This window comes from Ovis aries, chromosome 10 (assembly GCF_016772045.2).
Source record: "Ovis aries strain OAR_USU_Benz2616 breed Rambouillet chromosome 10, ARS-UI_Ramb_v3.0, whole genome shotgun sequence".
Lineage (NCBI taxonomy): Eukaryota > Metazoa > Chordata > Mammalia > Artiodactyla > Bovidae > Ovis > Ovis aries.
Genome location: NC_056063.1, coordinates 76,539,645 through 76,557,131, shown reverse-complemented (window position 1 = coordinate 76,557,131; position 17,487 = coordinate 76,539,645). Strand labels below are relative to the sequence as shown.

The following is a 17,487-nucleotide window of genomic DNA, read 5'->3' as shown; positions in this document are numbered from 1 at the left end:
CCCTGCTGACCAGAGTAACACCTCTCCTGTGGGCCTGGGGGTGTGCTCTGCCGTCTTCTCTGAGGGTTCCTGTGCGCCTCGCGTGACTCTCCTCGGGATTTAGAAACCTAGAGCTGGGGCCAGTTTGAACCCCCAGGGCAGTGTGAGGCGGATAGAGATGGGGCTGGACAGTGGCTGACCGCTGTGACCAGCATGAAGAGACTTGACCCTCTGAGTGTGTTACCCCAGCCTTAGTGGCTGCAAGCAACACATACCCGCCCACAGTTTAGGGGATGAGGGTGAGACTCGGGGGCCACTCAGCTGGGTGGCTGTAGCTCGGGCTGGCAGGACTGTGGTTGCTCCAGGCTGACTTGGGGGGATCTAAGCTCACCCACGTGACAGCCCGCAGGCCTTGGGTCCTCTCTGTGTCTCTGGGGAGACCTCACTTCATCTCCACGTGGGTGTTTCCTGACTTAGGCTTGTCACTGGCTTTCTGGAGAGCAAGGGGCTCAGATGGAGCCAGGGTCTTGTTATAACCCAGCCTCGGAGGTGACAGCCCATCAGTTCCTCTGTGTTCTGTTTGAAGCGAATCCCTGGACCCAACCTTCACCCGAGGGGCAGGATCATGGGGGTCATCTGAGAGGCTGCCCGCCAGAGCCCCAGGCTGGGACTCAGGAGGGCAGCCTGGAAGCAGTGAGACCACTTGGGGGCTGCTCATCCAAGATGTGACCAAGTGGGCGAGGAAGAGGGAGGCGTTGTTAGCAAGCAGTCAGGGGAAGGAGGAGGAGGTGGGAAGGAGGAGGAGGTGGGAAGGAGGAGGAGGTGGGAAGGACCAGGTGGTCTGAGGGCTGCCCAAGTGACACGCGTGCAGCCGCCAAGCAGCATCGTCTTCAGAGTCTTCTCTTGAGATGCTGACCGTGTGCAAAACTACTGACCGGTCAGCAGATCTGTTCCTGGACTTCAGTCATGAGAAACCAGCTTCTGCAGAGAGGGCTTTGCAGGACCCCTTTGTGCCAGGAAACACATGAGAGGTACTAGGCAGTTAGCTCGTTTTAACACAGGTTTTCAAGTCGCGAAGTACCGGGGCTGTAACTTTTCAGCCTCATCTTACAAGTGCCGCTGTGCCTGGACTTTCCGTACTGAGACGCATTATTCGGTGGCCAGGCAGCTGAGCCAGGCTCCACAATTCTCACGTGTCCTCTCACGGGTCCGCGCTGCGTCCTTTACTCATGATGTCGGAAGGACTGTGTTTCTCCTTCCTGAAATCTACCCCCTTTGACGTCTGACCGGAACAGAAATTACATGAAAGAATGATATATTCACAGATCTTGGATATTTAGTTTCTGGTCACGTTAGCAGCAAGCCAGTCTAAAGATTAACTGAATTTGGGGAGGAGACGGGGGACATACAGGGCCAGAAGATTGAGGGGGCTGGTGACAGGCCATCACGCATGAACTGTTACAGCCAGAGAAAGAGTATTTCAGGTTTATTTCCCTCCAGTCTTTTCCTTGCATGAGTACATTCAGACTTAAAAAGCAAATGTGAAAAACCGTCCTTTAAACCTGTGTGATTCCTGGGAATGCAGCTCCCTGGGTGCTGGCTGAAGCTGTGAGCTGGGCGTCCGGGCTTCCCTGCCCGTGAGGGCCTGGCTGCAGCTGCCGTGGGCACACCCAGCACAGAGCAGGCGCAGTCCTGCAGTGTGTTATGCTGGTGACACCAGCTGTCGAGAGTGGAAACTGTGATCTCTCCCACAGCGTTAAAGAGGCTGGTTTTGTTGCCTGATATTTACACATAGGCTGACCTGGACTCATAAGAGAGTAAACATAAACTGTTTACTTAGGAAAATGTATATTCAGAGCTTCCCCGGTAGCTCAGTGGTAAAGAATCTGCCTGCCAAAGCAGGGAACAGGGGTTCGATCCCTGGTCCAGGAAGATCCCACATGGCGCAGAGCAGCTAGGCCCAAGTGCCGCGACTGCTGAGCCTGTGCGCTAGAGCCCGGGAGCTGCAACTCCTGAGCCCACGCCCACAGTTGCAAAGCCCGCATGCCCGAGAGCCCGTGCTCCACACCCAGGGAGAAGCCAATGCAGCGACGAAGACCCACAGCCAAAAATAGAGACTAAAAGGAAAACGTATCCTCAGCAGTACTGTTTAGGGAACGGTCTCATAGCTACACAAAATGCTGGGGAAGTCCAGAGGACTAATGAGCACTAGATTTGAAAAGGGCCGCCTTGTCGTCAGCCTGAGATATGTTTGATTCGGTGTTATCTTTGTTTTTATGTATTGTTTTCCTTTTTGTATGATGTGGACTTACGGCATTTTTCTAAGAAAAGACGTATGTTTGTACATATGTTGATGTTTGGAAAATTTGCTTTTCTAGTTAATTAAAACTTCCCATATAGATGAAGGCTAAGAGAACATCTTTGCTAGAAAGTCTTGGGAAAATCAGCTTTCCTTCCCGGTTTTTACAGTATACAGAACATGATGAATCCTCTTTAATCCATACGTTAGGGATTGTTCAACAGCATCAATATAGACGGAAAGACCTTATTCACAAAAGACAAGGTGTGGAAGCAATCTCAGTGCCTACCAGCAGATGAATGGGTGAAGAGAATGTGTGTATCTGTATATGTGTGTGTACAGTATTTCATTATATACACGGGCTTATGCACACACACGTATATAAATTTACTCAGCCATACAGAAGGCAGGCCTCCCGTTCACAGCAGCATGGATGGACCTGGAGGATGTTATGCTAATATTTCAACCAAATGTTTACTGGGAAGCTGCTTTGTTGTTGTTCATTTCTTTGTGGTCAAAATAGAGACAGTTGGCTAAAGGAGCATTCCCAGGACCAGACGAATGAGCCCATTCCCGCCCTCCACACAGGTTTTGTTCTGTGGGGAACAAGTCCAGTGGGTCCCTGCCCTTCAGAGGGTTGGCAGGAGGGAATAACTGGAAGGTGGGGCAGAACGCTCAGATGCAAAGGACTGAGGAGGCTTTGGGATGGAGCAGGACTAAGCTGGGGAGTGCAGGGTGGGTCAGATTTGGGGGGAAGGTGTCAGTGTGGGGTCCCGGGTAATTGTCAGAGATTGTCACTGAGGGGCTCTAGGTAGGGCTGGGGGGCAGGGGCTAAGTTGGTGGGGCTCAGGCCACAGTCATGAGAGGGGGGGGCGTGGCCGGGCTGCCAACAGCTGGCTAGGACACCGGAGTCCTGAGCCCCTGAGGGGCGTCACACTCGGCCTCAGGAGCTCAGTGTGGCTCGGGGATTAGGGTGGTGGGTGAGAGGATCCTGCAGGGAAAGGCCGGCTGGGGATGTAACTGCTCGAGGCTGGTACGGGCAGAGGCTGCAGGAGGAGGGGACCACGTGGGCAGCCTGGGGAGGCTGATGCCAGTGAGGGAGAGTTGGGAGAAGAGATGGCGTGGAGAGGCGAGCGGGGGCTCCAGCTTGAGCCGGGCCAGGGCGAGGGACCAGGGTGGCCCCTGGGGAGCGGTCAGGGCAGCCCCCCAGCCAGGGCATTGGCTGGAGGCTGAGGGACAGGGGTCTCTGCACGGAGGATGGAGGGGTGGGTGCCTGAGGCTGCTCAGGGGCGGAGACACCTGAACGGGGCCTCAGACCCTGGAGCTCATCCTTCTCGGTTCTGGAGGCCGCAGGCCCGACATCCAGGTGCGGCTCCTCCCCGGGCTCGAGGGCTGGTTGGCTGCGCCATGGTTTGCTCTCCTTGGCTCTGGGCTGGCCTTGAAGCCAGGAGGTGGCTGTTTGAAAAGAATATCCTGTTTATTCGACAGAAATTTCCAGATACATGTATCAGTGTGAAATAAATCTGCGTACACCTTGATGTGTTTGCTAAACAGGTGAAACAGTAAAAATGAAGCAACCGGAAGGAAAAAAATTTCTCCCCATATGCTCATGTGGGAGCATGAGCATATGCTGTTTCTCCCTGTGTGTTCATGTGGCCTCTCGCCTCCAGGCCCGTTTCTCCCCGTGTGCTCACGTGGTCTCTCCTCCGGGCCAGTGCACGTGGGCGGCCAGGTCTTTTAAGGCCTCAGTCCTGTTGCAGTAAATGTCCCCAGTGACCCATGCTAACATATCCACCTCTTGAAAGACCCCGTCGCTGGTGCAGTCACAGCCTGACTTCAGCATGTGAGTTTGGAGGGACACAGTTCATTCAGCCTGTAATGGATATAAAGGTAATCTATCCAAGTACGATTGGATAAACTGCTTACGATTCAGGATGAGGAACCCTTTGACTTTGCCCTGTGTTTTCAGAGTGGCATGGGCTGGGGCAGGGGATAAATGCGCTGATCTCTGGAGGCAGCCAGTCCGCACCTACTGGCCGTTTGGCTTTGGGCAAGTCCAGCACTTTCTACCTACACCCTTGTCTGTTTTCTTATAGGTAAGATGGAAATGAAGGTGCCTCCTTCAAAGGTTGCTGTGAGGATTAAATTGGTTAAGATAGATGAAGCTCTTGGAGGTGTACTTGGTTCCTAGTAAGTGCCGTCTAAGTGCTGGTTGTGGTTGTCGGTTACACAACCCTCCCTTTGGAGAGGGCGGTGTTTATGCAGAGCTAAAATATGTATATGAGGATGGAAATTGATGTGTTGCCCCCCCTGAACTTTGTTGTATAGAATGTCTAGAGTCGGTGGGCAGGGGCTTCTGACGTCATGGAAAAATTAAACAGTGTTTCTGTGTACTTCTCGTCATTTGACCTCGTGGGTGAGCCTGTGACTTAGGCAGGATGGGGGTTTGCTCCCAGCGAGGCTGAGTGCGGTCCCCCAGGGGCGGCCCTGGACACAGTCCTTTAGAACCCTGCAGCCAAGTATGGCCTAGAAGACACCCCAGGCCGCGAGCCTCATTTCCGCTGTCTTCTCAGGGCAGGGAGGTTCTGGAGGGTGATCTTTTGAGCAGAATTAACAACATTCTTTGTTGTTTGTGTCATTCAGAGTAACTCTACTGTCTATGGTCTCGACGTTTGTGTCCTCCCGCCAAGACTCACCTGTTGAAATCCTGACCTCCAGCGTGATCATATTTGGGTGCTGGGCCTTTGGGAGGCGATTAGGTCATGAGGTTGGAGCCTTCATGGATGGGATTAGTGCCCTTATGAGGGGACCCCAGAGAGCTCCCTGCCCTTTCTGCTAGGCGAGGACACAGTGCTATGCCCTCTGTGAACCGGAAGGTGGGCCTTCACTCAGCACTGAGTCTCCTGGTGCCTTGAGCTCAGACTTCTTATCCTCCTGAACTGTGAGGAATAAATATGGTTTATCAGTCAGCCTGTTCACGGTAATTTTCTCAGAGCAGACTAAGACAGACTCCTGCTTGTTGGGTCCCTGCCCTTGGAAGGGTCCGTGCGGGCACTTCACCTGTGCCATCTCAGGGGTGCCCACCCGCCTCTGGGAGGCACGACTGAGCATTGGATGGAGGAGGACACTGAGGCTCAGCGGTCCTGTTGCTTGCCAGCGCCAGTGCCCAGGCAGGTCTGATCCCGAAGCCAGGCGCCCCGCCGGCAGCCCTCCCACCACCCGGGGCCCGGGTGGAGGTGTGGCGAGCAACCTCGGCAACAGAGCGGCCGAGTTCTTCTAAGTAACAGGCTGTTGATGCACAGATCTGTTTTCTTTTTGAAGAGAGTAAAGGAGGACCACTTGGAGATCGTTTCAAAATCACATAGTTCAGGTGTTTGTATCACCAGGGAAGAGAGGCCTCGTGTCTCAGAAGAGCCCTCAGTGGCAAGACAAGCTCTAAACTGGGTCAGAAATGGGAGTAACAAGGCAAGAGGTAGGTCTCACCTCTTAATAACCATCAGGGATGGCAGCTCACAGGGGCAGTGTGTGACTATATTATGGAAATTTTGCTTATATGAGAAAACAAAAAGTAATAAAACAGAGTCCAAGGAAGCTTAGATATTAATAATTAATGGTGAGTTCAAGGAGGTTTAGATAAGTAATGGTGGGTTAATATCAGAACTTTAACTAGAAATACCAAACCCGAGAGGTGAAAGTGTCCCGGGAATATTAATGTATAATGAGACAGAGGTGAGTGTAGCCAAGAGCTCACCGCTGAGCAGAGTCCGAAGTCAGGGAGGAAAGAGGGGCCTGCTTCCTGGGACTGGGTACTTGAGACAGGTCATGGCTGATGGAGTCTGAGGGCCTGTGCTTGCGATGAAATGCCCCCTACCCCCCGACCCCCAGCCCTGGAGGAGACGGGGGAGGGTGCAGCCTGGGCTGTGGGCGATGTTCTGGACAGCAGAGATTTCTCCACATACACATCAGTCTTGCTCAATCTCATGTCCTGCTTCTTTAGAAAATAACTCAGTTGTACTCTGAGGACGCTGTGTCCCAGGAACACACTTACACATAAATACAAAATTTGGACAAGAGTCTAGCAAAACAGAGATCCATTATGTGAAGAAATGAAATGCCTGTAACAAACCAAACCAAATGGGCAGGCAAGCCAAAGGGATCTGGCGGGGTCAGAGGACACTGGCACGTGAAGTGGCTGTGGGTCCTTACCTGGGAGGGTCATGCGGGGAACAGTGGGCTTCGCAGGTGCTTGCTGCCCTGGGGACTCCATCTTCTGGGGGACCTGGCTGACCAGGGGGTTTCATGCGGCCAGGAAGTGTGATGCCACACAGCCGTCCTGTCGAGGCTGGGACTTGACCCGGGGCAGTCTGAACTGCCTCTGGAAATGCGCTTGTGTGCCCCCTGGGCAGAAGCTAACAGAGAAAGGTTTCTCAGCCATCTTCGTTCAAATTAGAGTGGAGAGGAATGGGCAAGTCACTTGGGCAAAGAAGACAAGGCCCAAAATTCACAGGGTACAAACGTTTTACAAGAAGCAAGTAGAATCACGGTGGATAAAAGGGCTTTGCTCAAATGCTGATGTTTGATAGGCCTTTCAAAAAATAAATAGGCTTTACTGATTTGGGTGTGAAAAAATATACCCATTTAATAATTAAAGTTCAGTGAATTTTTAAAAAATGTTCAGTGAGTTGTGCCAAATGTACGCACCCCCAGAATTGCCACCACAGTCAGACACGGGACCATTTCCTTCAACCCAGGGGGTGCCCCCGTGCTCCTCTGTCAGGCTTCTCCCCAAGCCCTGCCCTCAGCAGTCCCCACTCCGCTTCCTGGCACTTTGGTGCGCCGTTTCCCGAGCGTCTGTGGACTCTTACGGCATGTCGCCTTTTGGGTCTGGCCGCTTTCACTCAGCACATGCGTTTGGGATTTAGTTGTATTATTCTATCTATATCCCTCGGTTTCTTTATGGATACTCAAGTTGATGGGCATTCAGGCTGTTTCTAGCTATTATGAATAGAGCTGCCACAAACACTTATGTGCAGGTCTTTATGTAGATGTATGAAACCGTTTATGGTGGGAGTATTCCCAAGAGTGAGACTGCTCAGTTATATGGTGACTATATGTTTAACTTTGAAGATTCTTCCCAAAGTTACTGCACCATTTTGCATTCCCAGAAGAAGCAAGGGACAAGAGTTCCAGTTACCCTACATCTTTGCCACCTCGACTTGCTATTAGCAGTAATTTCAATTTTGCTCATTCTGGTGGGTGTATGATAGTATCTCATTGTGGTTTTTATTTTCATTTCCCTAGTGACTAACGATGTTGAGCATCTTTTTGGGTGCTTACTTGAGATTCATGTATCATTGGTATAGTATCTGTTTGAATCTTTTGCCCATTTTTAATTGGCTTCTTTTGCTTTCTTCTTGAGTTCTAAGAGTTGTTTCTATATTCTGGACACAAGTCATTCATCTGATATATAATTTTTGTTTTCCAGACAATTTCTCCCACTCTGTTTGCCTTTTCATGTAATCCTGGATGCATTTTGAGGGCAGACTCTTCTGATTTTGATGAAGTCCAGCTTATCTAAGTTATTGGTTCTTCTTGTTTCCTAATAAAAGATTTTCTTCTAGAATTTTAGCTCTTGCAGTTGGATACATTTTGAGTTTAAGTATATTCTGAAGGAATATACCAGTCCATTCTGAAGGAGATCAACCCTGGGATTTCTTTGGAAGGAATGATGATAAAGCTGAAGCTCCAGTACTTTGGCCACCTCATGAGAAGAGTTGACTCATTGGAAAAGACTCTGATGCTGGGAGGGACTGGGGGCAGGAGGAGAAGGGGACGACTGAGGATGAGATGGCTGGATGGTATCATGGACTCGATGGACGTGAATCTGAGTGGACTCTGGGAGATGGTGATGGACAGGGAGGCCTGGCGTGCTGCGATTCATGGGGTCGCAAAGAGCCGGACACGACTGAGGGACTGAACTGAACTGAATGGTGTGAGATAAGAGTTGTAGTTAGTTCATTCTTTTTGCATATGGATAGTGCATTGTTCAGCATCATTTGTTGCAAAGACAGTCCATTCTTGAATTGCCTTGCCACTTATATCAGAAACATCTAGCCATACAAATGTGCTCTGCTTCTGGACTCTGTTCTGTTCCACTGATTGTTTTTACCCGTTATTTTTATTGAGGTATAAATCATATACCATAAAATTCACCATATTAAAATGTATAGTTCATTGGTTTTTAGTATATTCACAAGATTATGCAACCACCACCACTGTCTAATTTTACAGCATTTTCATCACCCCCAAAAGACTGTTCCAGTGATTTTTTCCCCCAGGTTCTCTGATATAATTGACATATAACATTGTTTATATTTAAGATACAATGTGTTCAATTACACTTAATATACTGTAGTATAACTACCATCGTAGTACCTCATACCATTCATACTGTTGCAAATGGCAGGATTAAAATTTTAAATTCTTTCTTTTGACTCTTTCTTTGACTAATTGTTCAGGAGTGTATTATTTAATCTCCAAATATTTATAAATTTTTCAGGTTTTGTCTTGTTGCTCTCTAGTTTCAAACGATTGTGGTCAGAAGAGATACTTGCTATGATTTCAGTATTCTTAAATTTGCGAAGATTTGTTTTGTGACATAAAATAAGATGGATCCTAAAGAAAGTTCCATGTGTGTTTGAGAAGAATGTTTATTCTGCCACCTTTGGATGGAATATTCTGTATATGTTTGTTAGCCTCACCTTGTGGTTCAAGTCCAATGTTTCCTTGTTGATTTTTTGTCTTCAGGATCTACCCACTGATGGAAGTGGGGTCTTGACGTTCCCTGCTGTTAATTGTGCCGTTGTCTTAATTCACACTTCAGGTCTGTTCCTATTTGCTTAACTTTTACAGTGCTCCGAAGGTTGGAGGCATATATATATATTTATGGTTGGTATATCTTCTTGATGAATTGATCTCCCTCTTTGTCTCTTATCACTGTTGGCTTCTGTTTTGTCCGTTTTTAAATATCACTACTCCTGGTCTCTTGGTTTCCTCTTGCTTGGAGTATCTTTTCCCATCCCTTCACTTGGAGATTATGTGTGTCCTTAAAGCTAAAATGAATCTCCTGTAGGCAACATATAGTTGAGTCTTGCTTTTGTTAAATCCCATCCAGGCACTCCATGTCTTTTGGTTGGAAAATTCAGTTTACATGTTAAGGTAATTGTCAGTAGGTAACACTCCAGTACCCTTGCCTGGGTAACCCCATGGATAGAAGAGCCTGGTAGGCTGCAGTCCATGGGGTCGCTAAGAGTCGGACACGACTGAGTGACTTCACTTTCCCTTTTCACTTTCATGCATTGGAGAAGGCAATGGCAACCCACTCCAGTGTTCTTGCCTGGAGAATCCCAGGGACGGGGGAGCCTGGTGGACTGCCGTCTATGGGCTCGCACAGTCGGACACGACTGACGCGACTTAGCAGCAGCAGCAGCAGCAGACACTTATTAATGCCATCTTACTGCTCTCTGACTGTTTTGTAGTTCCCTTGTTCCTGTCTTGTTGCCTTTCTCTGGTGGTGTGCTCCAATTCCATTCTCTTTATATTTTCGAATCTGCTGTAGGTTTTTGCTTGTGGTTGCCAGGGGACCCATATATAACATCTTATAGATATGTCTATTAGTATTCTGTCCTTTAACCTTTGTACCACAATTAAGTGGTTAACACACCATATTACAGTATTAGAGTATTCTGAATTCGGCTGTGTGTTTACTTTTACCAGTGTGCTGTATATTTTCATATGTTTTCATGATACTGATTAGAGTGTGTTCCTTAAGCATTTTTTTTGTTTATTTGTTGTTTTAATATTTATTTATTTTAATTGAAGGTTAATTACTTTACAATATTGTATTGTTTTTGCCATATATCAACATGAATCTGCCACAGGTATACACGTGTTCCCCATCCTGAACCCCTCTCCCTCCTCCCTCCCCATACCACCCCTCTGGGTCATCCCAGCGCACCAGCCCCAAGCATCCTCCACTCTGCATTGAACCTGGACTGGCGATTCGTTTCATATGTGATATTATACATGTTTCGATGCCATTCTCCCAAATCATCCCACCCTCTCCCTCTCCCACAGAGTCCAAGAGACTGTTCTATACATCTGTGTCTCTTTTGCTGTCTTGCATACAAGGTTATTATTACCATCTTTCTAAATTCCATATATATATGCATTAGCATACTGTATTGGTGTTTTTCTTTCTGGCTTACTTCACTCTGTATAATCGGCTCCAGTTTCATCCACCTGATTAGAACTAATTCAAATGTATTCTTTTTAATGGCTGAGTAGTACTCCATTGTGTATATGTACCACAGCTTTCTTATCCATTCATCTGCTGATGGTCATCTAGGTTGCTTCCATGTCCTGGCTATTATAAACAGTGCTGCAGTGAACATTGGGGTACACGTGTCTCTTTCATTTCTGGTTTCCTCAGTGTGTATGCCCAGCAGTGGGATTTCTGGGTCATAAGGCAGTTCTATTTCCAATTTTTTAAGGAATCTCCACACTGTTCTCCATAGTGGCTGTACTAGTTTGCATTCCCACCAACAGTGTAAGACGGTTCCCTTTTCTCCACACCCTCTCCAGCATTAATTGCTTGTAGACTTTTGGATTACAGCCATTCTGACTGGCATGAAAGGGTACCTCATTGTGGTTTTGATTTGCATTTCTCTGATAATGAGTGATGTTGAGCATCTTTTCATGTGTTTGTTAGCCATCCGTATGTCTTCTTTGGAGAAATGTCTGTTTAGTTCTTTGGCCCATTTTTTGATTGGGTCGTTTATTTTTCTGGAATTGAGCTGCATAAGTTGCTTGTATATTTTTGAGATTAGTTGTTTGTCAGTTGCTTCATTTGCTATTATTTTCTCCCATTCTGAAGGCTGTCTTTTCACCTTGCTTATAGTTTCCTTTGTTGTGCAGAAGCTTTTAAGTTTAATTAGGCCCCATTTGTTTATTCTTGCTTTTATTTCCAGTATTCTGGGAGGTGGGTCATAGAGGATCCTGCTGTGATTTATGTTGGAGAGTGTTTTGCCTATGTTCTCCTCTAGGAGTTTTATAGTTTCTGGTCTTATGTTTAGATCTTTAATCCATTTTGAGTTTATTTTTGTGTATGGTGTTAGAAAGTGTTCTAGTTTCATTCTTTTACAAGTGGTTGACCAGTTTTCCTAGCACCACTTGTTAAAGAGATTATCTTTAATCCATTGTATATTCTTGCCTCCTTTGTCAAAGATAAGGTGTCCATAGGTGCGTGGATTTATCTCTGGGCTTTCTATTTTGTTCCATTCATTGATCTATATTTCTGTCTTTGTGCCAGTACCATACTGTCTTGATGACTGTGGCTTTGTAGTAGAGCCTGAAGTCAGGCAGGTTGATTCCTCCAGTTCCATTCTTCTTTCTCAAAATTGCTTTGGCTATTCTAGGTTTTTTGTATTTCCATACAAATTGTGAAATTATTTGTTCTAGCTCTGTGAAAAATAGCGTTGGTAGCTTGATAGGGATTGCATTGAATCTATAGATTGCTTTGGGTAGTATACTCATTTCCACTATATTGATTCTTCTGATCCATGAACGTGGTATATTTCTCCATCTATTAGTGTCCTCTTTGATTTCTTTCAAAATATGCATAGAAATGAATGAAAATGAAAACGCAACAACCCAAAACCTGTGGGACACTGTAAAAGCAGTGCTAAGAGGAAAGTTCATAGCAATACAGGCATACCTCAAGAAACAAGAATAAAGTCAAATAAATAACCTAACTCTACACCTAAAGCAACTAGAAAAGGAAGAAATGAAGAACCCCAGGGTTAGTAGAAGGAAAGAAATCTTAAAAATTAGGGCAGAAATAAATGCAAAAGAAACAAAAGAGACCATAGCAAAAATCAACAAAGCCAAAAGCTGGTTCTTTGAAAGAATAAATAAAATTGACAAACCATAGCCAGACTCATCAAGAAACAAAGGGAGAAAAATCAAATCAATAAAATTAGAAATAAAAATGGAGAGATCACAACAGATAACACAGAAATACAAAGGATCATAAGAGACCACTATCAGCAATTATATGCCAATACAATGGACAACGTGGAAGAAATGGACAAATTCTTAGAAAAGTACAACTTTCCAAAACTGAACCAGGAAGAAATAGAAAATCTTAACAGACCCATCACAAGCACACAAATTGAAACGGTAATCAGAAATCTTCCAGCAAACAAAAGCCCAGGTCCAGACAGCTTCACAGCTGAATTCTACCAAAAATTTAGAGAAATCCTACTCAAACTCTTCTAGAAAATTGTAGAGGAAGGTAAACTTCCAAATTCATTCTATGAGGCCACCATCACCCTAATGCCAAAACCTGACAAAGATGCCACAAAAAAAAGAAAACTACAGGCCAGTATCACTGATGAACATAGATGCAAAAATCCTTAACAAAATTCTAGCAATCAGAATCCAACAACAGATTAAAAAGATCATACACCATGACCAAGTGGGCTTTATCCCAGGGATGTAAGGATTCTTCAATATCCGCAAATCAATCAGTGTAATTCACCACATTAACAAATTGAAAAGTAAAAGCCATATGATTATCTCAATAGATGCAGAGAAAGCCTTTGACAAAATTCAACATCCATTTATGATAAAAACTCTCCAGTAAGCAGGAATAGAAGGAACATACCTCAACATAATAAAAGCTATATATGACAAACCCACAGCAAACAGCCTAAATGGTGAAAAATTGAAAGCATTTCCCCTAAAGTCAGGAACAAGACAAGGGTGCCCACTTTCACCACTACTATTCAACATAGTTTTGGAAGTTTTGGCCACAGCAATCAGAGCAGAAGAAGAAATAAAAGGAATCCAAATTGGAAAAGAATAAAACTCTCACTGTTTGCAGATGACATGATCCTCTACGTAGAAAACCCTAAAGACTCACCAGAAAATCACTAGAGCTAATCAATGAATATAGTAAAGTCACAGGATATAAAATCAACACACAGAAATCCCTTGCATTCCTATACACTAATAATGAGAAAATAGAGAAATTAAGGAAACAATTCCATTCACCATTGCAACAAAAAGAATAAAATACTTAGGAACATATTAAATACTACTAATAATATATTATTAGTATAATAGAGTAATAATACCAAAGAAACTAAAGACCTATATATAGAAAACTATAAAACACTGGTAAGCATTTCTAATAAGGCATTTCTAAGGAAATAGATGGGGAAACAGTGTCAGACTTCATTTTTGGGGGCTCCAAAATCACTGCAGATGGTGATTGCAGCCATGAAATTAAAAGACGCTTATTCCTTGGAAGAAAAGTTATGACCAACCTAGATAGTATATTCAAAAGCAGAGACATTACTTTGCCGACTAAGGTCGGTCTAGTCAAGGCTATGGTTTTTCCTGTGGTCATGTATGGATGTGCGAGTTGGACTGTGAAGAAGGCTGAGTGCCAAAGAATTGATGCTTTTGAACTGTGGTGTTGGAGAAGACTCTTGAGAGTTCCTTGGACTGCAAGGAGATCCAACCAGTCCATTCTGAAGGAGATCAGCCCTGGGATTTCTTTGGAAGGAATGATGCTAAAGCTGAAACTCCAGTACTTTGGCCACCTCATGCAAAGAGTTGACTCATTGGAAAAAACTTTGATGCTGGGAGGGATTGGGGGCAGGAGGAGAAGGGGGCGACAGAGGATGAGATGGCTGGATGGCATCACTGACTCGATGGACGTGGGTCTAAGTGAATTCCGGGAGCTGATGATGGACAGGGAGGCCTGGCACGCTGCGATTCACGGGGTCGCAAAGAGTCGGACACGACTGAGTGACTGAACTGAACTGAAGGGTAATGAATTCTCTCAGCTTTTGTTTGTCTGGATAATTCCTTGTTTTTCTTTCATTTCTGAAGGATAATTTTGCCAGATAGAGTATTCTTCATTGGCAGTTTTTTGTTTGTTTTTGTAGTTTCAGCACTTTGAATATATTACCCCATGCTCTCCTAGATCTCTGATGAGAAATCCACTGATAGCTTAATGGGTGTTCCTTTATGGATTACAGTCGTTTCTCACTGCTTTTAGGATTTTCTCTTTGTCTTTGATTTTTGAACAGTTTCATCATAGTGTATCTTAGAGAAGATCATTTGGGTTTGAAATAATGGGGTGACCTATATCTTCATGAACATGGATGTCCAGATTTTTTTCCCTGGTTTGGTAGGTTCTCCACCATTTTTCCTTTAAATAAGTTTTTTACCCTCTTCTCCCTTTCTTCTCTTTCTGGAACTCCACTAATTCACGTATCAGTTCTCTTGCTGGGTCCCATAATCCATCTAGGCTCTCTTCGCTCTCTCACGCTTTCCTCGTTATTCTTCTGTGTCTGGGTTGTTTCAGAGTCCTTTCCTCTAGCTCACAGATCCTTCCTCTGTGTGGTCTGTGGTGCTGATGGTGCTCTCTGTGCACTTTTCATTTCCTGCTCTGAGTCCTTCAGCTCCAGAACTTCTTTCTGGTTCTTTTTTAATAATTTCTCTCTCTTTGCTGATTTTCTCATTTTGTTCATATATTGTTTTTGTGATTTCTTTGACTTGCCTTTCTGGGTTTTCTTGTAGCTCAGGTTTCCTTAGGACAGTTATTTGTAACTCTCTGTTGAGTACATTGTAGAGCTCCATGTATTTGGATTTGGATACTGGGAAATTATTGCTATCCTTTGGTGGTGTCACATTTCCTTGACTGTTCACGTTTCTTGGACTTTCGTGTTGCTTTCACATTTGAGGTAGCAGTCACCTCCTCCCCTCTTTGCTGACTGCCTCGATAGATTCCAAAGCTCTCTCACAGCTCATGTCCCCTAGCCCTTCACCACATCTCGCCCTCAGGAGCACGTAAAGGGAGCCGTTCTGAGAGTCGAGGAGGTGTGGGCAAGGCAGGCAGTGTGCTGGGGGTGCCCACAGGCCAGGTGGGGGCTTCTTGCGTGAGGCTTCCCCAGCAGCTTATAGACGGGCTTCTTGATGGAGTCCACAGTGCAGACAGAAATTAAGGACCTCCAAGAATCTAACCTGCTCTTGTTCCCGTCTGTCTCTGCCTCCAGTCCTGGAGGGCCTGATTTGATACCCTGGGTGCTGCAGGAGAGAAGTGTCTCTCTGACAGTCTCGCAGCTGGGGAAGCTGGGCGCTCTCCCTCTCCCCCAGGGAGAAGGCCTTGTTTCCCCCCGGGTACTCCAACCTGGGGGTGGCGGTGATGCTGGCATGGTCAGCCTGCCCCTCCTGGAGTCCAAGCAGGCTGTCCACACAGGACCAGTGTGTCCAGGCATGTGGTTTTCTGCTCTGGGGGGCGATGGAACCTCTTTGGAAAGCTGGATTCACCAGGCGCTCTCGTCTGTAGGTGACTACCCAGGTCTGTCTTCTCAGGTGCTCCCGGCTGGCGGCTGAGAGGGGTGGAGCCTCTCACGGGTCCCTGCTGGTTCCACAGCCCCCATTACCCGATGCGCAGGTGGGCCGGACTCCTCCTGAGTCCCTAGGCAAATGGTACTGGACCCCCCCAGCTCCCTAGGGGCACTTCCATTGGTGGAAGGAGGCTGATTTTTGTTGTCGGAGAACAAAATTGAGGGACATCTGTGACTCAGTTTTCCATTGATCTTGATGTGTGCCCTCTAATTCTGCAGTCGTCTGTGCATGGCTCTGGAGTAAATATCGAAGTACAAGCTTTGGTTGGCTTCTTCCATATTGTTTTTGCTATTCTATTCTCTAATTTGAACTTTTATTTATATTTTAGAATCAGCTCATCAGTTTCTTCAAAAAAACCCCACCAGAACCTATTGTGATTTTCATTAAGATTATGTTGAATCTATAATTCAGTTTGAGGAGGATTATCATTTTTACAGTATTGAGTTCTGATCTGTGAGAACATGGTCTATCTCTTTGCTTGTATGTTTAATTTCTCTCAATACTGTATAAAATTTTAATTTACAGGTCATACTTTGTTAATGTCCATATGTAGTTCAGATTTTTGGTGCTATTGTAAAGGATACTAGATTTCCAAATTTCAAGTTCCCTTTTTTTGTATATTTTATAAATACTAGTTCTCTGCTAGTATACAAAAATAAGTTAATTTTTGTGTATTGCCGTTGTATGCTAAGACTCTGTTAAATTCACTTATTGGTTCCAGTAGGATTTTTAATACAATCATGTCAGCTGTGAACAAAGATAGCTTTATCTTTTCCTCCAGTGTATGCCTTTTCTTCATCACCCTGCATGTGTGTTAAGTCAGTTCAGCTGTGTCCGACTCTTTGCAACCCAATGGACTGAAGCCCGCCAGGCTCCCCTGCCCATGGAATCCTCCAGGCAAGAATACTGCAGTGGGTTGCCAGGCCCTCCTCCAGGGGGTCTTCCCGACCCAGGGGTCGAGCCCAGCACCTCCTGGGAAGCCCTTCTTGATCTGGCTAGGCTCCGTATCCTGTGTTGAACAGAAGTGGGAAGAGTGGAGTCACTGCCTTGTTTCCAGTCTGAAAAAGTGAAAGTCGCTCAGTCGTGTCCAACGGTTTGTGGCCCCATGGACTACACAGTCCACGGACTACTCCAGGCCAGAATTCTGGAGTGGGGAGCCTTTCCCTTCTCCAGGGGATCTTGCCAACCCAGGGATCGAGCCAAGTTCTCTCACATTGCAGGCAGATTCTTTACCACAGAGAAGCATTTGATTCTTCATTAAAAGGGGTGTTAGCTGTAGGGATGCTATTTATCAAATTGAGAAAGTTCTCTTTTCTTCTTTGTTTGCTGATAATTTTTATCATGAATTGTTGAATTTTGTCAAAGAATTTTTCCTCCATGTGTTGAGATCATTGTGAGGTTTTTCTGTTTAAATCTGTTGATACGGTGATTCATTGATTGGTTTTCAAATATTAAGCTTAATTTACATTCCTCAGATGAGACAGTCCTTGGTAATGATGTATCATCCTTTTTACATATTGCTGGCTTTGATTTGCTCATTTTATTGAGGACTTCTTTTTGTTCATGTTCATAAAAGATATTGGCCAGTAGTCTCCTTTGCCATGAATGTCTTTATTTGGTTTTGTTGTCAGGGTAATGTTGACCTCATACAAGAAGTTGTGAAACGTTCCTTTCTCTATTTTCTGGAAAAGTTTATTTAATATTCATATTTTTATACTTAAATG

At 45.5% G+C, this 17,487-nt stretch overlaps 1 protein-coding gene across 9 annotated transcripts in view; it reads left to right on the top strand.

Annotated features, from left to right (window-relative positions):
* Positions 1–17,487, top strand: part of GGACT (gamma-glutamylamine cyclotransferase) — a 52,879-nt gene that overhangs the window by 14,873 nt on the left and 20,519 nt on the right. For 2 of the 9 annotated variants that reach the window (XM_027973758.2, XM_042255036.1), the window contains exon 1: positions 4,299–4,374. The exons of 5 other annotated variants lie outside the window; for them this stretch is intronic. The gene's annotated coding sequence lies outside the window, so the exon portion shown is untranslated. Of the gene's footprint in view, positions 1–4,038; positions 4,169–4,298; positions 4,469–17,487 lie in introns of those variants that run through there. 2 more of the 9 variants (XM_027973759.3, XM_060394661.1) reach the window with 2 other exon arrangements.